This window comes from Callionymus lyra, chromosome 17 (genome assembly GCF_982586985.1).
Source record: "Callionymus lyra chromosome 17, fCalLyr1.hap1.1, whole genome shotgun sequence".
Lineage (NCBI taxonomy): Eukaryota > Metazoa > Chordata > Actinopteri > Syngnathiformes > Callionymidae > Callionymus > Callionymus lyra.
Genome location: NC_141834.1, coordinates 1,926,700 through 1,945,619, shown reverse-complemented (window position 1 = coordinate 1,945,619; position 18,920 = coordinate 1,926,700). Strand labels below are relative to the sequence as shown.

At 39.4% G+C, this 18,920-nt stretch overlaps 44 non-coding genes across 44 annotated transcripts; all 44 read right to left on the bottom strand.

The window, feature by feature from the left end:
- Positions 1-434: 434 nt before the first annotated feature.
- Positions 435-516, bottom strand: trnas-uga (transfer RNA serine (anticodon UGA)). Its single transcript has one exon. It is a non-coding gene; the product is annotated as a tRNA-Ser (tRNA).
- Positions 517-634: 118 nt separating this feature from the next.
- trnag-ucc (transfer RNA glycine (anticodon UCC)) lies at positions 635-706 on the bottom strand. Its single transcript has one exon. It is a non-coding gene; the product is annotated as a tRNA-Gly (tRNA).
- A 93-nt stretch (positions 707-799) lies between these two features.
- Positions 800-881, bottom strand: trnas-aga (transfer RNA serine (anticodon AGA)). Its single transcript has one exon. It is a non-coding gene; the product is annotated as a tRNA-Ser (tRNA).
- A 116-nt stretch (positions 882-997) lies between these two features.
- Positions 998-1,069, bottom strand: trnag-ucc (transfer RNA glycine (anticodon UCC)). The gene has a single exon. It is a non-coding gene; the product is annotated as a tRNA-Gly (tRNA).
- A 93-nt stretch (positions 1,070-1,162) lies between these two features.
- On the bottom strand, positions 1,163-1,244 carry trnas-aga (transfer RNA serine (anticodon AGA)). The gene has a single exon. It is a non-coding gene; the product is annotated as a tRNA-Ser (tRNA).
- A 280-nt stretch (positions 1,245-1,524) lies between these two features.
- trnas-aga (transfer RNA serine (anticodon AGA)) lies at positions 1,525-1,606 on the bottom strand. The gene has a single exon. It is a non-coding gene; the product is annotated as a tRNA-Ser (tRNA).
- Positions 1,607-1,722: 116 nt separating this feature from the next.
- trnag-ucc (transfer RNA glycine (anticodon UCC)) lies at positions 1,723-1,794 on the bottom strand. The gene has a single exon. It is a non-coding gene; the product is annotated as a tRNA-Gly (tRNA).
- A 93-nt stretch (positions 1,795-1,887) lies between these two features.
- trnas-aga (transfer RNA serine (anticodon AGA)) lies at positions 1,888-1,969 on the bottom strand. The gene has a single exon. It is a non-coding gene; the product is annotated as a tRNA-Ser (tRNA).
- A 282-nt stretch (positions 1,970-2,251) lies between these two features.
- On the bottom strand, positions 2,252-2,333 carry trnas-aga (transfer RNA serine (anticodon AGA)). The gene has a single exon. It is a non-coding gene; the product is annotated as a tRNA-Ser (tRNA).
- A 115-nt stretch (positions 2,334-2,448) lies between these two features.
- On the bottom strand, positions 2,449-2,520 carry trnag-ucc (transfer RNA glycine (anticodon UCC)). Its single transcript has one exon. It is a non-coding gene; the product is annotated as a tRNA-Gly (tRNA).
- A 455-nt stretch (positions 2,521-2,975) lies between these two features.
- Positions 2,976-3,057, bottom strand: trnas-aga (transfer RNA serine (anticodon AGA)). Its single transcript has one exon. It is a non-coding gene; the product is annotated as a tRNA-Ser (tRNA).
- Positions 3,058-3,173: 116 nt separating this feature from the next.
- On the bottom strand, positions 3,174-3,245 carry trnag-ucc (transfer RNA glycine (anticodon UCC)). Its single transcript has one exon. It is a non-coding gene; the product is annotated as a tRNA-Gly (tRNA).
- Positions 3,246-3,338: 93 nt separating this feature from the next.
- Positions 3,339-3,420, bottom strand: trnas-aga (transfer RNA serine (anticodon AGA)). Its single transcript has one exon. It is a non-coding gene; the product is annotated as a tRNA-Ser (tRNA).
- Positions 3,421-3,700: 280 nt separating this feature from the next.
- Positions 3,701-3,782, bottom strand: trnas-aga (transfer RNA serine (anticodon AGA)). Its single transcript has one exon. It is a non-coding gene; the product is annotated as a tRNA-Ser (tRNA).
- Positions 3,783-3,898: 116 nt separating this feature from the next.
- trnag-ucc (transfer RNA glycine (anticodon UCC)) lies at positions 3,899-3,970 on the bottom strand. The gene has a single exon. It is a non-coding gene; the product is annotated as a tRNA-Gly (tRNA).
- A 93-nt stretch (positions 3,971-4,063) lies between these two features.
- On the bottom strand, positions 4,064-4,145 carry trnas-aga (transfer RNA serine (anticodon AGA)). The gene has a single exon. It is a non-coding gene; the product is annotated as a tRNA-Ser (tRNA).
- Positions 4,146-4,262: 117 nt separating this feature from the next.
- Positions 4,263-4,334, bottom strand: trnag-ucc (transfer RNA glycine (anticodon UCC)). Its single transcript has one exon. It is a non-coding gene; the product is annotated as a tRNA-Gly (tRNA).
- A 93-nt stretch (positions 4,335-4,427) lies between these two features.
- trnas-aga (transfer RNA serine (anticodon AGA)) lies at positions 4,428-4,509 on the bottom strand. The gene has a single exon. It is a non-coding gene; the product is annotated as a tRNA-Ser (tRNA).
- Positions 4,510-4,624: 115 nt separating this feature from the next.
- On the bottom strand, positions 4,625-4,696 carry trnag-ucc (transfer RNA glycine (anticodon UCC)). The gene has a single exon. It is a non-coding gene; the product is annotated as a tRNA-Gly (tRNA).
- Positions 4,697-5,151: 455 nt separating this feature from the next.
- Positions 5,152-5,233, bottom strand: trnas-uga (transfer RNA serine (anticodon UGA)). The gene has a single exon. It is a non-coding gene; the product is annotated as a tRNA-Ser (tRNA).
- Positions 5,234-5,348: 115 nt separating this feature from the next.
- On the bottom strand, positions 5,349-5,420 carry trnag-ucc (transfer RNA glycine (anticodon UCC)). The gene has a single exon. It is a non-coding gene; the product is annotated as a tRNA-Gly (tRNA).
- Positions 5,421-5,875: 455 nt separating this feature from the next.
- Positions 5,876-5,957, bottom strand: trnas-uga (transfer RNA serine (anticodon UGA)). Its single transcript has one exon. It is a non-coding gene; the product is annotated as a tRNA-Ser (tRNA).
- A 115-nt stretch (positions 5,958-6,072) lies between these two features.
- trnag-ucc (transfer RNA glycine (anticodon UCC)) lies at positions 6,073-6,144 on the bottom strand. Its single transcript has one exon. It is a non-coding gene; the product is annotated as a tRNA-Gly (tRNA).
- A 448-nt stretch (positions 6,145-6,592) lies between these two features.
- Positions 6,593-6,674, bottom strand: trnas-uga (transfer RNA serine (anticodon UGA)). Its single transcript has one exon. It is a non-coding gene; the product is annotated as a tRNA-Ser (tRNA).
- A 118-nt stretch (positions 6,675-6,792) lies between these two features.
- trnag-ucc (transfer RNA glycine (anticodon UCC)) lies at positions 6,793-6,864 on the bottom strand. The gene has a single exon. It is a non-coding gene; the product is annotated as a tRNA-Gly (tRNA).
- Positions 6,865-7,320: 456 nt separating this feature from the next.
- trnas-aga (transfer RNA serine (anticodon AGA)) lies at positions 7,321-7,402 on the bottom strand. Its single transcript has one exon. It is a non-coding gene; the product is annotated as a tRNA-Ser (tRNA).
- Positions 7,403-7,518: 116 nt separating this feature from the next.
- Positions 7,519-7,590, bottom strand: trnag-ucc (transfer RNA glycine (anticodon UCC)). The gene has a single exon. It is a non-coding gene; the product is annotated as a tRNA-Gly (tRNA).
- A 455-nt stretch (positions 7,591-8,045) lies between these two features.
- On the bottom strand, positions 8,046-8,127 carry trnas-aga (transfer RNA serine (anticodon AGA)). The gene has a single exon. It is a non-coding gene; the product is annotated as a tRNA-Ser (tRNA).
- Positions 8,128-8,243: 116 nt separating this feature from the next.
- trnag-ucc (transfer RNA glycine (anticodon UCC)) lies at positions 8,244-8,315 on the bottom strand. Its single transcript has one exon. It is a non-coding gene; the product is annotated as a tRNA-Gly (tRNA).
- Positions 8,316-8,408: 93 nt separating this feature from the next.
- On the bottom strand, positions 8,409-8,490 carry trnas-aga (transfer RNA serine (anticodon AGA)). The gene has a single exon. It is a non-coding gene; the product is annotated as a tRNA-Ser (tRNA).
- A 281-nt stretch (positions 8,491-8,771) lies between these two features.
- trnas-uga (transfer RNA serine (anticodon UGA)) lies at positions 8,772-8,853 on the bottom strand. The gene has a single exon. It is a non-coding gene; the product is annotated as a tRNA-Ser (tRNA).
- A 118-nt stretch (positions 8,854-8,971) lies between these two features.
- Positions 8,972-9,043, bottom strand: trnag-ucc (transfer RNA glycine (anticodon UCC)). The gene has a single exon. It is a non-coding gene; the product is annotated as a tRNA-Gly (tRNA).
- A 93-nt stretch (positions 9,044-9,136) lies between these two features.
- Positions 9,137-9,218, bottom strand: trnas-aga (transfer RNA serine (anticodon AGA)). Its single transcript has one exon. It is a non-coding gene; the product is annotated as a tRNA-Ser (tRNA).
- A 116-nt stretch (positions 9,219-9,334) lies between these two features.
- Positions 9,335-9,406, bottom strand: trnag-ucc (transfer RNA glycine (anticodon UCC)). Its single transcript has one exon. It is a non-coding gene; the product is annotated as a tRNA-Gly (tRNA).
- A 93-nt stretch (positions 9,407-9,499) lies between these two features.
- trnas-aga (transfer RNA serine (anticodon AGA)) lies at positions 9,500-9,581 on the bottom strand. Its single transcript has one exon. It is a non-coding gene; the product is annotated as a tRNA-Ser (tRNA).
- Positions 9,582-9,861: 280 nt separating this feature from the next.
- On the bottom strand, positions 9,862-9,943 carry trnas-aga (transfer RNA serine (anticodon AGA)). The gene has a single exon. It is a non-coding gene; the product is annotated as a tRNA-Ser (tRNA).
- Positions 9,944-10,059: 116 nt separating this feature from the next.
- trnag-ucc (transfer RNA glycine (anticodon UCC)) lies at positions 10,060-10,131 on the bottom strand. The gene has a single exon. It is a non-coding gene; the product is annotated as a tRNA-Gly (tRNA).
- Positions 10,132-10,224: 93 nt separating this feature from the next.
- trnas-aga (transfer RNA serine (anticodon AGA)) lies at positions 10,225-10,306 on the bottom strand. The gene has a single exon. It is a non-coding gene; the product is annotated as a tRNA-Ser (tRNA).
- Positions 10,307-10,423: 117 nt separating this feature from the next.
- trnag-ucc (transfer RNA glycine (anticodon UCC)) lies at positions 10,424-10,495 on the bottom strand. The gene has a single exon. It is a non-coding gene; the product is annotated as a tRNA-Gly (tRNA).
- A 291-nt stretch (positions 10,496-10,786) lies between these two features.
- Positions 10,787-10,858, bottom strand: trnag-ucc (transfer RNA glycine (anticodon UCC)). Its single transcript has one exon. It is a non-coding gene; the product is annotated as a tRNA-Gly (tRNA).
- A 93-nt stretch (positions 10,859-10,951) lies between these two features.
- Positions 10,952-11,033, bottom strand: trnas-aga (transfer RNA serine (anticodon AGA)). Its single transcript has one exon. It is a non-coding gene; the product is annotated as a tRNA-Ser (tRNA).
- Positions 11,034-11,148: 115 nt separating this feature from the next.
- trnag-ucc (transfer RNA glycine (anticodon UCC)) lies at positions 11,149-11,220 on the bottom strand. Its single transcript has one exon. It is a non-coding gene; the product is annotated as a tRNA-Gly (tRNA).
- A 93-nt stretch (positions 11,221-11,313) lies between these two features.
- Positions 11,314-11,395, bottom strand: trnas-uga (transfer RNA serine (anticodon UGA)). Its single transcript has one exon. It is a non-coding gene; the product is annotated as a tRNA-Ser (tRNA).
- A 115-nt stretch (positions 11,396-11,510) lies between these two features.
- Positions 11,511-11,582, bottom strand: trnag-ucc (transfer RNA glycine (anticodon UCC)). The gene has a single exon. It is a non-coding gene; the product is annotated as a tRNA-Gly (tRNA).
- Positions 11,583-18,920: the final 7,338 nt, after the last annotated feature.

The following is an 18,920-nucleotide window of genomic DNA, read 5'->3' as shown; positions in this document are numbered from 1 at the left end:
ACTTTTCTCTTTTTTGATGCAAATGATTGCATTTAATGTAAAAGAGAAGGAAGTAATATTAGACGAGCTTCGTTGTTGGCAGGATTTGAACCTACGCGGGGAAACCCCAATGGATTTCTAGTCCATCGCCTTAACCACTCCGCCACAACAACACATGAAGAGATGTAATTCAACAGGGCTAATATTGGCCTGATATCGTAGGTTTGAGCACCTTGAGTATAGGATGTAATGGTTTTTTTTCCAATTCTTGTTTAATAGAAAAACACTTCTGCAACACCCTGGAAACAAACCCGGGTCAACTGCTTGGAAGGCAGCTATGCTCACCACTGTACCACCATTGCATGCATTCATCTCCAGTAAAAGTACTTTTTCTCTTATTGATGCAAAATATTGCATTTACTGTAAAAGAGCAGGAAGTAATACTAGAAGAGCTTCGTTGTTGGCAGGATTTGAACCTACGCGGGGAAACCCCAATGGATTTCAAGTCCATCGCCTTAACCACTCGGCCACAACAACACATGAAGAGCTGTAATTCAACAGGGCTAATAATGGCCTGAAATGTCGTAGGTTTGAGCACATTGAGCATAGGATGAAAGGTTTTTTTTCCAATTCTTGTTTAATATAAAAACACTTCTGCAATGGCCGGGAATCGAACCCGGGTCAACTGCTTGGAAGGCAGCTATGCTCACCACTATACCACCAATGCATGAATTTATCTGCAGTAAAAGTACTTTTCTCTTTTTTGATGCAAATGATTGCATTTAATGTAAAAGAGAAGGAAGTAATACTAGATGAGCTTCGTTGTTGGCAGGATTTGAACCTACGCGGGGAAACCCCAATGGATTTCTAGTCCATCGCCTTAACCACTCGGCCACAACAACACATGAAAACAGTAATAAAACAGGACTAATAATGGCCTGATATCTTAGGTCTGAGCACATGGAGGATAGGATGAAATGTTTTTTTTTCCAATTCTTTTTTAATAGAAAAACACTTCTGCAATGGCCGGGAATCGAACCCGGGTCAACTGCTTGGAAGGCAGCTATGCTCACCACTATACCACCATTGCATGCATTTGTCTGCAGTAAAAGTACTTTTCTCTTATTTGATGCAAATGATTGCATTTAATGTAAAAGAGCAGGAAGTAATACTAGACGAGCTTCGTTGTTGGCAGGATTTGAACCTACGCGGGGAAACCCCAATGGATTTCTAGTCCATCGCCTTAACCACTCGGCCACAACAACACATGAAGAGATGTAATTCAACAGGGCTTATAATGGCCTGATATCGCAGGTTTGAGCACATTGAGGATAGTATGAAATGTTTTTTTCAATTCTTGTTTCATTAGAAAAACACTTCTGCAACGCCCTGGAAACGAACCCGGGTCAACTGCTTGGAAGGCAGCTATGCTCACCACTGTACCACCATTGCATGCATTAATCTCCAGTAAAAGTACTTTTCTCTTATTTGATGCAAAATATTGCATTTACTGTAAAAGAGCAGGAAGTAATACTAGACGAGCTTCGTTGTTGGCAGGATTTGAACCTACGCGGGGAAACCCCAATGGATTTCTAGTCCATCGCCTTAACCACTCGGCCACAACAACACATGAAAACAGTAATAAAACAGGACTAATAATGGCCTGATATCTTAGGTTTGAGCACTTGGAGGATAGGATGAAATGTTTTTTTTTCCAATTCTTTTTTAATAGAAAAACACTTCTGCAATGGCCGGGAATCGAACCCGGGTCAACTGCTTGGAAGGCAGCTATGCTCACCACTATACCACCATTGCATGCATTTTTCTGCAGTAAAAGTACTTTTCTCTTATTTGATGCAAATGATTGCATTTAATGTAAAAGAGCAGGAAGTAATACTAGATGAGCTTCGTTGTTGGCAGGATTTGAACCTACGTGGGGAAACCCCAATGGATTTCTAGTCCATCGCCTTAACCACTCGGCCACAACAACACATGTAGTGATGTACTTCAACAGGGCTAATAATGGCCTGATATTGTAGGTTTGAGCAGATAGAGGATAGGATGAAATGTTTTTTTTTCCAATTCTTGTTTAATAGAAAAACACTTCTGCAATGGCCGGGAATCGAACCCTGGTCAACTGCTTGGAAGGCAGCTATGCTCACCACTATACCACCAATGCATGAATTTATCTGCAGTAAAAGTACTTTTCTCTTATTTGATGCAAAATATTGCATTTACTGTAAAAGAGCAGGAAGTAATACTAGACTAGCTTCGTTGTTGGCAGGATTTGAACCTACGCGGGGAAACCCCAATGGATTTCTAGTCCATCGCCTTAACCACTCGGCCACAACAACACATGAAAACAGTAATAAAACAGGACTAATAATGGCCTGATATCTTAGGTTTGAGCACATGGAGGATAGGATTAAATGTTTTTTTTCCAATTCTTTTTTAATAGAAAAACACTTCTGCAATGGCCGGGAATCGAACCCGGGTCAACTGCTTGGAAGGCAGCTATGCTCACCACTATACCACCATTGCATGCATTTGTCTGCAGTAAAAGTACTTTTCTCTTATTTGATGCAAATGATTGCATTTATTGTAAAAGAGCAGGAAGTAATACTAGACGAGCTTTGTTGTTGGCAGGATTTGAACCTATGTGGGGAAACCCCAATGGATTTCTAGTCCATCGCCTTAACCACTCGGCCACAACAACACATGAAGAGATGTAATTCAACAGGGCTTATAATGGCCTGATATCGTAGGTTTGAGCACATTGAGGATAGTATGAAATGTTTTTTCCAATTCTTGTTTCATTAGAAAAACACTTCTGCAACGCCCTGGAAACGAACCCGGGTCAACTGCTTGGAAGGCAGCTATGCTCACCACTGTACCACCATTGCATGCATTAATCTCCAGTAAAAGTACTTTTCTCTTATTTGATGCAAAATATTGCATTTACTGTAAAAGAGCAGGAAGTAATACTAGAAGAGCTTCGTTGTTGGCAGGATTTGAACCTACGCGGGGAAACCCCAATGGATTTCTAGTCCATCGCCTTAACCACTCGGCCACAACAACACATGAAAACAGTAATAAAACAGGACTAATAATGGCCTGATATCTTAGGTTTGAGCACATGGAGGATAGGATGAAATGTTTTTTTTTCCAATTCTTTTTTAATAGAAAAACACTTCTGCAATGGCCGGGAATCGAACCCGGGTCAACTGCTTGGAAGGCAGCTATGCTCACCACTATACCACCATTGCATGCATTTGTCTGCAGTAAAAGTACTTTTCTCTTATTTGATGCAAATGATTGCATTTAATGTAAAAGAGCAGGAAGTAATACTAGACGAGCTTCGTTGTTGGCAGGATTTGAACCTACGCGGGGAAACCCCAATGGATTTCTAGTCCATCGCCTTAACCACTCGGCCACAACAACACATGAAGAGATGTAATTCAACAGGGCTTATAATGGCCTGATATCGCAGGTTTGAGCACATTGAGGATAGTATGAAATGTTTTTTTCAATTCTTGTTTCATTAGAAAAACACTTCTGCAACGCCCTGGAAACGAACCCGGGTCAACTGCTTGGAAGGCAGCTATGCTCACCACTGTACCACCATTGCATGCATTAATCTCCAGTAAAAGTACTTTTCTCTTATTTGATGCAAAATATTGCATTTACTGTAAAAGAGCAGGAAGTAATACTAGACGAGCTTCGTTGTTGGCAGGATTTGAACCTACGCGGGGAAACCCCAATGGATTTCTAGTCCATCGCCTTAACCACTCGGCCACAACAACACATGAAAACAGTAATAAAACAGGACTAATAATGGCCTGATATCTTAGGTTTGAGCACTTGGAGGATAGGATGAAATGTTTTTTTTTCCAATTCTTTTTTAATAGAAAAACACTTCTGCAATGGCCGGGAATCGAACCCGGGTCAACTGCTTGGAAGGCAGCTATGCTCACCACTATACCACCATTGCATGCATTTTTCTGCAGTAAAAGTACTTTTCTCTTATTTGATGCAAATGATTGCATTTAATGTAAAAGAGCAGGAAGTAATACTAGACGAGCTTCGTTGTTGGCAGGATTTGAACCTACGTGGGGAAACCCCAATGGATTTCTAGTCCATCGCCTTAACCACTCGGCCACAACAACACATGTAGTGATGTACTTCAACAGGGCTAATAATGGCCTGATATTGTAGGTTTGAGCAGATAGAGGATAGGATGAAATGTTTTTTTTTCCAATTCTTGTTTAATAGAAAAACACTTCTGCAATGGCCGGGAATCGAACCCGGGTCAACTGCTTGGAAGGCAGCTATGCTCACCACTATACCACCATTGCATGAATTTATCTGCAGTAAAAATACTTTTCTCTTATTTGATGCAAAATATTGCATTTACTGTAAAAGAGCAGGAAGTAATACTAGACTAGCTTCGTTGTTGGCAGGATTTGAACCTACGCGGGGAAACCCCAATGGATTTCTAGTCCATCGCCTTAACCACTCGGCCACAACAACACATGAAAACAGTAATAAAACAGGACTAATAATGGCCTGATATCTTAGGTTTGAGCACATGGAGGATAGGATTAAATGTTTTTTTTCCAATTCTTTTTTAATAGAAAAACACTTCTGCAATGGCCGGGAATCGAACCCGGGTCAACTGCTTGGAAGGCAGCTATGCTCACCACTATACCACCAATGCATGAATTTATCTGCAGTAAAAGTACTTTTCTCTTTTTTGATGCAAATGATTGCATTTAATGTAAAAGAGAAGGAAGTAATACTAGACGAGCTTTGTTGTTGGCAGGATTTGAACCTATGTGGGGAAACCCCAATGGATTTCTAGTCCATCGCCTTAACCACTCGGCCACAACAACACATGAAGAGATGTAATTCAACAGGGCTTATAATGGCCTGATATCGTAGGTTTGAGCACATTGAGGATAGTATGAAATGTTTTTTCCAATTCTTGTTTCATTAGAAAAACACTTCTGCAACGCCCTGGAAACGAACCCGGGTCAACTGCTTGGAAGGCAGCTATGCTCACCACTGTACCACCATTGCATGCATTAATCTCCAGTAAAAGTACTTTTCTCTTATTTGATGCAAAATATTGCATTTACTGTAAAAGAGCAGGAAGTAATACTAGAAGAGCTTCGTTGTTGGCAGGATTTGAACCTACGCGGGGAGACCCCAATGGATTTCAAGTCCATCGCCTTAACCACTCGGCCACAACAACACATGAAGAGATGTAATTCAACAGGGCTAATAATGGCCTGATATCGTAGGTTTGAGCACATGGAGGATAGGATGAAATGTTTTTTTCCAATTCTTGTTTAATAGAAAAACACTTCTGCAATGGCCGGGAATCGAACCCAGGTCAACTGCTTGGAAGGCAGCTATGCTCACCACTATACCACCATTGCATGCATCTGTCTGCAGTAAAAGTACTTTTCTCTTATTTGATGCAAATGATTGCATTTAATGTAAAAGAGCAGGAAGTAATACTAGACGAGCTTCGTTGTTGGCAGGATTTGAACCTATGTGGGGAAACCCCAATGGATTTCTAGTCCATCGCCTTAACCACTCGGCCACAACAACACATGAAGAGATGTAATTCAACAGGGCTTATAATGGCCTGATATCGTAGGTTTGAGCACATTGAGGATAGTATGAAATGTTTTTTCCAATTCTTGTTTCATTAGAAAAACACTTCTGCAACGCCCTGGAAACGAACCCGGGTCAACTGCTTGGAAGGCAGCTATGCTCACCACTGTACCACCATTGCATGCATTAATCTCCAGTAAAAGTACTTTTCTCTTATTTGATGCAAAATATTGCATTTACTGTAAAAGAGCAGGAAGTAATACTAGAAGAGCTTCGTTGTTGGCAGGATTTGAACCTACGCGGGGAAACCCCAATGGATTTCAAGTCCATCGCCTTAACCACTCGGCCACAACAACACATGAAGAGATGTAATTCAACAGGGCTAATAATGGCCTGATATCGTAGGTTTGAGCACACGGGGGATAGGATGAAATGTTTTTTTCCAATTCTTGTTTAATAGAAAAACACTTCTGCAATGGCCGGGAATCGAACCCGGGTCAACTGCTTGGAAGGCAGCTATGCTCACCACTATACCACCATTGCATGCATCTGTCTGCAGTAAAAGTACTTTTCTCTTATTTGATGCAAATGATTGCATTTAATGTAAAAGAGCAGGAAGTAATACTAGACGAGCTTCGTTGTTGGCAGGATTTGAACCTACGCGGGAAAACCCCAATGGATTTCTACTCCATCGCCTTAACCACAACAACACATGAAGAGATGTAATTCAACAGAGCTAATAATGGCCTGATATTGTAAGTTTGAGCACATTGAGGATAGTATGAAATGTTTTTTTCAATTCTTGTTTCATTAGAAAAACACTTCTGCAACGCCCTGGAAACGAACCCGGGTCAACTGCTTGGAAGGCAGCTATGCTCACCACTGTACCACCATTGCATGCATTCATCTCCAGTAAAAGTACTTTTTCTCTTATTTGATGCAAAATATTGCATTTACTGTAAAAGAGCAGGAAGTAATACTAGAAGAGCTTCGTTGTTGGCAGGATTTGAACCTACGCGGGGAAACCCCAATGGATTTCAAGTCCATCGCCTTAACCACTCGGCCACAACAACACATGAAGAGATGTAATTCAACAGGGCTAATAATGGCCTGAAATGTCGTAGGTTTGAGCACATTGAGCATAGGATGAAAGGTTTTTTTTCCAATTCTTGTTTAATATAAAAACACTTCTGCAATGGCCGGGAATCGAACCCGGGTCAACTGCTTGGAAGGCAGCCATGCTCACCACTATACCACCAATGCATGAATTTATCTGCAGTAAAAGTACTTTTCTCTTTTTTGATGCAAATGATTGCATTTAATGTAAAAGAGAAGGAAGTAATACTAGACGAGCTTCGTTGTTGGCAGGATTTGAACCTACGCGGGGAAACCCCAATGGATTTCTAGTCCATCGCCTTAACCACTCCGCCACAACAACACATGAAGAGATGTAATTCAACAGGGCTAATATTGGCCTGATATCGTAGGTTTGAGCACATTGAGTATAGGATGTAATGTTTTTTTTCCAATTCTTGTTTAATAGAAAAACACTTCTGCAACACCCTGGAAACAAACCCGGGTCAACTGCTTGGAAGGCAGCTATGCTCACCACTATACCACCATTGCATGCATTTATCTCAGTAAAAATACTTTTCTCTTATTTGATGCAAAAATATTGCATTTACTGTAAAAGAGCAGGAAGTAATACTAGACGAGCTTCGTTGTTGGCAGGATTTGAACCTACGCGGGGAAACCCCAATGGATTTCTAGTCCATCGCCTTAACCACTCGGCCACAACAACACATTAAAACAGTAATAAAACAGGACTAATAATGGCCTGATATCTTAGGTTTGAGCACATGGAGGATAGGATGAAATGGTTTTTTTTCCAATTCTTTTTTAATAGAAAAACACTTCTGCAATGGCCGGGAATCGAACCCGGGTCAACTGCTTGGAAGGCAGCTATGCTCACCACTATACCACCATTGCATGCATTTGTCTGCAGTAAAAGTACTTTTCTCTTATTTGATGCAAATGATTGCATTTAATGTAAAAGAGCAGGAAGTAATACTAGACGAGCTTCGTTGTTGGCAGGATTTGAACCTACGCGGGGAAACCCCAATGGATTTCTAGTCCATCGCCTTAACCACTCGGCCACAACAATACATGAAGAGATGTAATTCAACAGGGCTTATAATGGCCTGATATCGTAGGTTTGAGCACATTGAGGATAGTATGAAATGTTTTTTTCAATTCTTGTTTCATTAGAAAAACACTTCTGCAACGCCCTGGAAACGAACCCGGGTCAACTGCTTGGAAGGCAGCTATGCTCACCACTGTAACACCATTGCATACATTAATCTCCAGTAAAAGTACTTTTCTCTTATTTGATGCAAAATATTGCATTTACTGTAAAAGAACAGGAAGTAATACTAGACGAGCTTCGTTGTTGGCAGGATTTGAACCTACGCGGGGAAACCCCAATGGATTTCTAGTCCATCGCCTTAACCACTCGGCCACAACAACACATGAAAACAGTAATAAAACAGGACTAATAATGGCCTGATATCTTAGGTTTGAGCACTTGGAGGATAGGATGAAATGTTTTTTTTTCCAATTCTTTTTTAATAGAAAACCACTTCTGCAATGGCCGGGAATCGAACCCGGGTCAACTGCTTGGAAGGCAGCTATGCTCACCACTATACCACCATTGCATGCATTTGTCTGCAGTAAAAGTACTTTTCTCTTATTTGATGCAAATGATTGCATTTACTGTAAAAGAGCAGGAAGTAATACTAGACGAGCTTCGTTGTTGGCAGGATTTGAACCTACGCGGGGAAACCCCAATGGATTTCTAGTCCATCGCCTTAACCACTCGGCCACAACAACACATGAAGAGATGTAATTCAACAGGGCTAATAATGGCCTGATATTGTAAGTTTGAGCACATTGAGGATAGTATGAAATGTTTTTTTCAATTCTTGTTTCATTAGAAAAACACTTCTGCAACGCCCTGGAAACGAACCCGGGTCAACTGCTTGGAAGGCAGCTATGCTCACCACTGTACCACCATTGCATGCATTCATCTCCAGTAAAAGTACTTTTTCTCTTATTTGATGCAAAATATTGCATTTACTGTAAAAGAGCAGGAAGTAATACTAGAAGAGCTTCGTTGTTGGCAGGATTTGAACCTACGCGGGGAAACCCCAATGGATTTCAAGTCCATCGCCTTAACCACTCGGCCACAACAACACATGAAGAGATGTAATTCAACAGGGCTAATAATGGCCTGAAATGTCGTAGGTTTGAGCACATTGAGCATAGGATGAAACGTTTTTTTTCCAATTCTTGTTTAATATAAAAACACTTCTGCAATGGCCGGGAATCGAACCCGGGTCAACTGCTTGGAAGGCAGTTATGCTCACCACTATACCACCAATGCATGAATTTATCTGCAGTAAAAGTACTTTTCTCTTTTTTGATGCAAATGATTGCATTTAATGTAAAAGAGAAGGAAGTAATACTAGACGAGCTTCGTTGTTGGCAGGATTTGAACCTACGCGGGGAAACCCCAATGGATTTCTAGTCCATCGCCTTAACCACTCGGCCACAACAACACATGAAAACAGTAATAAAACAGGACTAATAATGGCCTGATATCTTAGGTTTGAGCACATGGAGGATAGGATGAAATGTTTTTTTTTCCAATTCTTTTTTAATAGAAAAACACTTCTGCAATGGCCGGGAATCGAACCCGGGTCAACTGCTTGGAAGGCAGCTATGCTCACCACTATACCACCATTGCATGCATTTGTCTGCAGTAAAAGTACTTTTCTCTTATTTGATGCAAATGATTGCATTTAATGTAAAAGAGCAGGAAGTAATACTAGACGAGCTTCGTTGTTGGCAGGATTTGAACCTACGCGGGGAAACCCCAATGGATTTCTAGTCCATCGCCTTAACCACTCGGCCACAACAACACATGAAGAGATGTAATTCAACAGGGCTTATAATGGCCTGATATCGTAGGTTTGAGCACATTGAGGATAGTATGAAATGTTTTTTTCAATTCTTGTTTCATTAGAAAAACACTTCTGCAACGCCCTGGAAACGAACCCGGGTCAACTGCTTGGAAGGCAGCTATGCTCACCACTGTACCACCATTGCATGCATTAATCTCCAGTAAAAGTACTTTTCTCTTATTTGATGCAAAATATTGCATTTACTGTAAAAGAGCAGGAAGTAATACTAGACGAGCTTCGTTGTTGGCAGGATTTGAACCTACGCGGGGAAACCCCAATGGATTTCTAGTCCATCGCCTTAACCACTCGGCCACAACAACACATGAAAACAGTAATAAAACAGGACTAATAATGGCCTGATATCTTAGGTTTGAGCACTTGGAGGATAGGATGAAATGTTTTTTTTTCCAATTCTTTTTTAATAGAAAAACACTTCTGCAATGGCCGGGAATCGAACCCGGGTCAACTGCTTGGAAGGCAGCTATGCTCACCACTATACCACCATTGCATGCATTTTTCTGCAGTAAAAGTACTTTTCTCTTATTTGATGCAAATGATTGCATTTAATGTAAAAGAGCAGGAAGTAATACTAGACGAGCTTCGTTGTTGGCAGGATTTGAACCTACGCGGGGAAACCCCAATGGATTTCTAGTCCATCGCCTTAACCACTCGGCCACAACAACACATGTAGTGATGTACTTCAACAGGGCTAATAATGGCCTGATATTGTAGGTTTGAGCAGATTGAGGATAGGATGAAATGTTTTTTTTTCCAATTCTTGTTTAATAGAAAAACACTTCTGCAATGGCTGGGAATCGAACCCGGGTCAACTGCTTGGAAGGCAGCTATGCTCACCACTATACCACCATTGCATGCATTTATCTCAGTAAAAATACTTTTCTCTTATTTGATGCAAAAATATTGCATTTACTGTAAAAGAGCAGGAAGTAATACTAGACGAGCTTCGTTGTTGGCAGGATTTGAACCTACGCGGGGAAACCCCAATGGATTTCTAGTCCATCTCCTTAACCACTCGGCCACAACAACATATGAAAACAGTAATAAAACAGGACTAATAATGGCCTGATATCTTAGGTTTGAGCACATGGAGGATAGGATGAAATGTTTTTTTTTCCAATTCTTTTTTAATAGAAAAACACTTCTGCAATGGCCGGGAATCGAACCCTGGTCAACTGCTTGGAAGGCAGCTATGCTCACCACTATACCACCATTGCATGCATTTGTCTGCAGTAAAAGTACTTTTCTCTTATTTGATGCAAATGATTGCATTTAATGTAAAAGAGCAGGAAGTAATACTAGACGAGCTTCGTTGTTGGCAGGATTTGAACCTACGCGGGGAAACCCCAATGGATTTCTAGTCCATCGCCTTAACCACTCGGCCACAACAACACATGAAGAGATGCAATTCAACAGGGCTAATAATGGCCTGATATCGTAGGTTTGAGCACATTGAGGACAGGATGAAATGACTTTTTTTAATTCTTGTTTAATAGAAAAAGGCTTCTGCAATGGCCGGGAATCGAACCCGGGTCAACTGCTTGGAAGGCAGCTATGCTCACCACTATACCACCATTGCATGCATTTGTCTGCAGTAAAAGTACTTTTCTCTTATTTGATGCAAATGATGGCATGTAATGTAATAGAGCAGGAAGTAATACTAGACGAGCTTCGTTGTTGGCAGGATTTGAACCTACGCGGGGAGACCCCAATGGATTTCAATTCCATCGCCTTAACGACTCGGCCACAACAACACATGTAGAGATGAAATTCAACAAGACTAATAATGGCCTGATATCGAAGGTTTGAGCACATGGAGGATAGGATGAAATGTTTTTTTCCAATTCTTGTTTAATAGAAAAAGGCTTCTGCAATGGCCGGGAATTGAACCCAGGTCAACTGCTTGGAAGGCAGCTATGCTCACCACTATACCACCATTGCATGCATTTATCTCCAGTAAAAATACCTTTCTCTTATTTGATGCAAATGATTGCATTTAATGTAAAAAATCAGGAAGTAATACTAGACTAGCTTCTTTGTCGGCAGGATTTCAACCTTATGCAGAGAGACCCCAATGGATTTCTAGTCCATCTCCTTAACCACTCGGCCCCAACGCATTGTCACATGGCAGCGTCACAGTAAGGTAAGAGTTTATTTACCAAGTGCAGAGCAGAACTAGTCCATGTCCTCATTCTCATTGTCTTATTCTTTTAAGATACACCATACTGACTGGTGAGACTTTGAAGGATCTTCAGAGCATTTTAGGAGCAGGAGCAAGTCAGCATGACATCATTCGAACCATGACTCGGACCAGAAACTACTACATGCAAGTTTTGGCTGAGGATGAGACCATCAACGTCATGCAGATTGACTCCGATGGTAACTCTGACAGTGACATTTGTGATGATCTTTGAACAATAGTTTTGACATGAACCCTGTAATAAAAGCACACTTCCTAAGCTTTGGAATGATCTTCCTCTCTCTCTGTGTTTAATAGAGTCTACTAACTCCTTCAAGAATCCTCTCAAGACATTTTTATTTGTGCAGAATGAACTACTTGGCTGCAAGGCTTCAGTGATTTATGAGGCCTCATCTCGCCATCACCACAACTTTATTCATGTTAAACTTCATCTTAAAATGTTTCTAAAAAGGCACTGACCGTCTCTGTTGATAAAGTATTTGTGTTAATATACCTGTGTGTAAAATATAAACAATTGCACTGGAGCACGTCTGCAATATATTTCTAACAGTGTGTGATTAATTTCAGCAAAGTTAAAATGAACGAATATAAACTGTTAATCCAGTTCTAATTCATGTTTCGATTTTTTTTTTCTCATCGCAGATGAATAATCCCATGTTGCGGTTCCTTTTACGTATGATTGACATATTTTAACGTGGGTGTAAAAATGAATGAACGCGATTAATTCTACGTTGATTTGGATGAACAAAGGAAAAGTGTTTGGATTCCTGTCTTGTACAGAATCTCACATATGAATATTTTTGTTCGCCAATTTGTGGGTTAGAGTGTACGACCATTTAAGTAGCAAATAAACGCATTCTTAGTCTGAAAACATTTATTTTTAAAGGACGCTAAAATAAACACAGTACTCCACTTTCATACAATGAACTCCAGATCCAAACAAGCCCCAAAAGGACCCAAAGCTGCCCAACATTTCTTTTGGCATCAATTTGGAAATTCAGGGGGCCTATGTACAAATAAATTCAGGGATTTTCTACTATACTCTAATCCTTAAAATGATGTTTGTACAAAAACATTCAGAAGTATGTGTCTGTCGTGCACACAAATACAATACACACACTTTTTCTTTGCATCCCAATAAACGTGGAATTGCACAGATTCTGATGAAATTTATAAAATCAAAGAGTTACGTTTAAAAATTAACAGATCATGTGATGGTGTATTTATATAAGCATGTTTTTCAAGGAGATCACTCCGTTCACGTTCACATTATGGAAACCTGCTTTAGCTACTTTCATTCTGCAGCCTCAGTTTGATAAAACAGACGTGATGTTGTTTCACAAGAATATATGTGACTCTCATAGAGAAACTTGAAGCGATAAGATGCTGATCATTTTGTTTGTTAAGTTATAAAAACAAGCTTATAATTATTTTACTTTTTTTTCTGAATTGCTTGTAATAGCGTGTTAAAATATTGTGTATAAAACTATCAATATTTTCTTAATATATACAGTCATCCGTTTGGTGAATTAGAACATATTTATAAGTTTCTGGATAATTCAATATACACTTTTGCAACTACAGACATATGTGTGTGTGTTCTTTTTTTAACAGTATTGATCATTAATGTAACTCTGATGTGATTATCTCAACATGTCTAGTGAGGCTGACATGCATCTGAGCCCTAAATAAGGACATACGCCACCATCAAACTGAACTTTTTAATGCTATTTTCATTATTAATACATATGAAGTTTGACGTGCAAAAGTATATCCATGCGTTTTTGTGTGTACAATCTCTGAGTACATGAGGCCACTGGTTCTTACTTTCAGAGCTATTCATGGTTAGGCTCAAACTTACATCAGTGATCTGACCCAACATTACACCCCAGATCGGGCTATTAGGTTTTAACTGTATTGATTTAGATTATTTAAGCGCTTGACCCTGGTCTGAGAAAGGTGCTTTACAAATAATGATTACTTACTTACTAATATATTTTTTTCTTTTCCCATCATCTCTTGATGCTACATGGTAATTTGCAACCAAAACCAACTTTGCAAAAAAGATAAATAACATAATAAATTAATTAATACATAAAAATATTTAAGATACATTTCTCAATTAGGATGCTCTGCTATTGAACACCAGCATAATGAAAATACATTTGTGAATCTATGAATTCCTTCTGTAACATTTGGTGATTTTAAAACAGCAAACAGATATATGATTCATCAGTTCCACAAGCTTCATCACTTTCCCCCCTACTTATGTTGCAGCCAGAATTGTCATTGTTAATACAGTAATAAAGCGATAATTATAAACATTATTTAATAGATTTATGTGTTACAGATTGAATTGAAACCAGTTCACTAACAAACTTTTCTCTTTGGCTGCTGTCCCAAAACCGAGCTGTGAACAATCAGTCAGAGGTGCACATAATCCCGACACAGGCTGGCACTCATTCATTAGCCACTAATCACTGTGAGTAATACCACTGGAGAGACCGTCCTTTATGAGCAAATAAATCTCTTACTTTCATATGGCAGCTTGAAATGGCTTATTGGCCGACTAAAAAGGTCAACGGCAAGTCAAAGTCACATCCATTAACCCTGCGTGAACAATTAAAACTGATAATTAGTAAGGCATAATGTGTATGAGAGCGTGGTTACAGCGAGACTCAACCTCAGATAGTGATTTAAACGAGGCAGTGCTAGAAAAATAAAAGCAAGGCTCTTAAAAGGGACATCCATTATGTGCTTATTGATTGTGAGAAAATGATTGCCTGGTCTTAATTCAACTGGGATCCCAGGAATATTTTACAAAGATAATTTCTTATATTTACCAACAGAAAACTAGTGGCCCCCAAAACGTCCCAGGGAGGTTGCTGAAGGGTTGTGCTAGGGCGCTGGTTGAGGTCTTTGAATATGAATATAACCCACTCAATCAGTGGTCCAGGCTTGCTTCAAGTCCTCCATCATCATCCTTGTTCCCAAGAGCTCCATAGTGGCAGGGCTTGATGACTATCGTCTGGTGACCTACACACCAATCATCAACAAGATCCTTGAAAGTATTGTCATGTCCCATATTAAACGTACCTTTAACATCAGTCATTATTATGAATGCCAGAAGAATTACTCCACTGATGACGTCATCTCTTCACAGTAATCCACACAAACAGTCACGATCCACAAAATCTCCTCCTCTATCACACTCAGAACTGGCTCTTCCGAGGGTTGTGTCCTGAGCCCCCTCCCGTTCACCCTGCAGTCATGACTGCTTTACAAGGGATTCAAGCGTCAAATTGTGAAGCTTTCCCACATCAGTTGTGGGATGCATCAATAATGTCAGTACACGATCTGGGAAATCTGCGCAGTGACATATTACGATCCTTCATGTTTTACGGCAACTACATTTGGAAAAAATATAGTGTGGAACACAATCTGATAAATCAGCGATCTATTTGTGCATGTGCCTTGCATTCAAAATACACAACTTTATTTAGGTGCTGAAGAGTCTCCTCGAGTCTCAAAGCATTGATTTTATGAAAGATAAAATGAAAATAATTCATCGTGTCTATACCATCTATTGGTTAAAATGAAGATAACTATTAATCACAGGCTAATAACTGTGTCACCGTTCAACTGATACACATATACACTGAAACGCCCTGATGTTTGAGAGTAAATGTACACAGACTCCACTATTTGTTTTTCTTTTTATCTTTCAGAAAGTCGATGTTTTGAGACTCAATGAGACGATACTTTCTTAGCTATATAAATACAATTGTTTTTTATGTTTATGTTTTACATTTACTCTTAAACATCAGGATCTTTCTATGAGTGTACAATCAGTCAAAACATGACACAATTATTTTAATTTATTTTAAACTGGGAGCCTCCAAAAAAACCCATAGTTTTTTTTACTAAAATTATCGACACAAACAAACAACTGTGGAGCTCATGTCATGTATTCCTTTAAACATAAATGACATGCTGGCAAACCAAAACTTTCCCTTCCCTTAATATTTATCTTTAATTTAACCAGTAGAATGTATAGACACAATGAAATATTTTTCCACTTATCTTTCATTAAATCGATGCTTTAAGTATCAAAAAGACACTGCGTCACCGGCTATACACATGAAGTTGTTTATTTTGAATGCAACACGCGCATGCACAAATGAGTTGCTGATTTCCCAGATCGTGTCCGGAACTAGTTGCCGTACAAACACTGGAATGTATATTGACAAATAACAACAAAGAGTCTAAATACAGACAGAAGGGGATCCCCTCATGGAGCGTTTGTCTTGAAAAAAATAACGTCTGTATCAATATGAACAAAAGAGGTGATTGTTGGCTGGATAATATTTTTGCACATCGGAGAAGCCGCTCTGGAAGTCGCTTCAATCCCTGAGATAAACTCACCTGGAGCATCGACACGCCTTGTCTCGCCAGACCATGCTAACAGAGTTCTGTGAGGAGCAAAATATCTGTGCGTATACAATGACTGAGATGCATAAAGACAAAGGACTAAAGAAGAAGTTTAACAATTTTACAAGAAACTACCACGAACGACCACAAATAACTAATAAATAGAAGAGTCCAAAGCTTAAAATTGGAGAATAATACAATACATACAGACAGGGGTTAACTACACATGCAAAATGAGAGGGTGTGAAAAACAGAGTTGATGTTTTGTGCTTACTTTTACAAAACAATGTTTTTAAAACTTAAAATAAAATTAAAAATGGATATACACACAGCTAACGTTGTGCTAAAAAAAGCTAAATGCTGGACAATGACACGGTCTGTGGCGAGCCCATGCTGGGTATGGATTAATTACCCTTGCCCAAATTAAACCACATGCGTTGTTTCTGTTAGAATCCCTGTGAGGTATGTTCTCTCAGGTATCCATCAATCATATTGACCTCCATATTGTCGCCCTTTGAAAGTGACCAGTTGGCAAAACAAACCACCTCCATTTCAGTCAAGACTGTAAGCCGATTAGTTGATTTCTGAGCCAAAGGTGGTCTCCCATCTTTCACTCACGACAGCAAGAGCTGATAGATGTGGAAGAGAGATAAGGGGATTATGGTTTATGGAAACAATCCTTGAAAGTTAGCAACGCTCAATGTGTCTCAGACGATTGCACTATATTGTTGACAATATTCTGTAAGTAAGTAAATGCCACCCACAGACCCTTTCAATCATTTCAATAATCCAGAATGGTTTTAATACCTGACGTGTCCATAATGAAGCAAACCAGACCTAATTTATTGAGATTTTACAACACTTTGGTATTCAGAAGGAACTTTTTTTTTGGGGGGGGGGGGGATTGTCATTGTTATAGAGTTAGTTTTTGCTTGACAATATCCCCACACAGGGAGACTACTTTGTATACTTGTATACTTCAATAATTTCAAAACTTTAGTTAAAAGCAGGACAGTAAACTTTTGTTCAGCTTTTTTAAAATCGATAAATAACATTAAATAAACATGTTGTTTGTGCTTATTCAGAACTGGATTGATAAGGGAGAGAGTGTTCTTGTATTTCACTATTCAAATAGGTCCCCGTTCTGTAATTAAAAACAAAACATTACAAAGAAAAAATAGTGCATCAATCAGAGAGAAGCAGGAAAGAAAGCTTGAAATATGCATGCCCCTATCATGGGGTTTAACAGGCACCGTCAACAAGGGGATATAAAGAATACATTATTGAATAGATGATTGAAGGGCCTGACTGTGCAAACAAACATCAGATAATCATCACTGTTCTGAGAGTCATATCAATTATTACTGACAAAAGGTGTAAAGCTAAATGATAGTTGGATTAAGGTCATGAGTGGTTAACTTTGCTGCCTCATTATTGCGAGAGCTGAGAGGTTTATAGGCAGAATTACTTTTATGGGAGTGCTGGTACTAGAAAAATACGAGGTAATTACTAAATAACAGAAGGTAAGGGGGAATGATTCAGATTCAAACAGTGAAGGGAGTTCAAATTCAGAGCTGTGGGTGCAGATCCCTGTACTAAAATATTTGATCTGCCATGGTTTCCAGGAATTGATGTTGACTCTGTGTCACTGAATTTGGACATTAACACCACAGTACAAACTCAGTTGTACATCGAGAATCCACAGACTTTCATGTTCAAGCAATAATTAAACATTATCTGGTATCAGACATTTTTGTGCTGAACCCTGACTTTCTCTCCTCGGAAATCTGCAGAGCTGCTTGGCGCCTCTTGGGAGTTTATGAATGGATACTGGAGCAATTAAAAGCTGAAAGATGAAATCATGGCGGCTCAAATTCTGGACTCTATTCCCTCGTCAAGGAAACCCTTCCTCACTGCAGTAATCCTGCGTTAATAGGACGAGTTCAACCAGAGTGTCAAGTGCAGCCAAAAGCTTGCACATTTTCAGAAGCGTCTGATAACTGACCCACTTGCAGAAGCACTTCACAAGCCGAGGGATTGCAAAGAGTGAGCAAGCCGGCCAGAAAACATTAAAAGAAGCAAAATAAATAATTGTACTTCATTACACGGTATAATTAACACCCTTGGGTTGATGCAAAAATCTTGTTTTTCATTTACAATTCTTAACCTTGTCTGAGTTAAAAGATGTGCATTTTTTTTCAATGTAAGCAGTTGTTCAACAAACACTTAATTTTTAGCAATATGTCAATTATTTAAAAACAAAAAATGACAAGGAAATATTGATGACCGATGATGCAGTCTCCAATTTAAAGAGATCAGCAGATGGCGCCCTAGGTTTAAAAATGATGGGAGATAGCATTAGATCAACGAACTAGTTTAGAGCATAGGGTGCCATCTACCAACTCCTGCTATATCACATGAGTCAAATCCATGGCCCGGGGGCCAAATCTGGCCCGCTAAGACATGTTACGTGGCCAGCCAAAGGCTTGACTCAAAATCAAAGTAAATTAGTGTTCATGTTAATATGGTGACCTATAAATATGTCAGTGTTTGAGATAAAATAAGGGAAAGATATTATGGATGTCAACAATAAAATGACACTAAAAAGTGTGGTAAAGAACAAACCTAGGAAGTACTCCCACAGAAGT